Source organism: Sinocyclocheilus grahami, unplaced genomic scaffold, assembly GCF_001515645.1.
Source record: "Sinocyclocheilus grahami isolate Dianchi unplaced genomic scaffold, SAMN03320097.WGS_v1.1 scaffold14244.1, whole genome shotgun sequence".
NCBI classification, from domain to species: domain Eukaryota; kingdom Metazoa; phylum Chordata; class Actinopteri; order Cypriniformes; family Cyprinidae; genus Sinocyclocheilus; species Sinocyclocheilus grahami.
In genome coordinates, this window is record NW_015515273.1 from 1 (window position 1) to 345 (window position 345).

The following is a 345-nucleotide window of genomic DNA, read 5'->3' on the forward strand; positions in this document are numbered from 1 at the left end:
CCCACAGACAGAGGAAGATTACATTCCATATCCCAGCGTCCATGAGGTTGCAAACTTGTTTGGGTTTTTTATATGTAAATATGAGTGTGTTAATAAGATTCTGGTTGTAAAATTTTTGTTTTTGTGGGCTGGCAGGTATTGGGTCGTACAGGCTCTTTACCACTCATTCTGCTGCCCCAGTTTGGGGGTTACTGGATTGAAGGGACCAATCAGGATTTAGGCTCCTCCTCCACAGCAGAGGAACCACCCCCTTGTCCTGCATCACAGGTTAAACTGGAGACAAACAGCATAGCCAAGATCTACAGGAAACACTTCCTGGGCAAGGTGAGATTCTGAATTGACAAA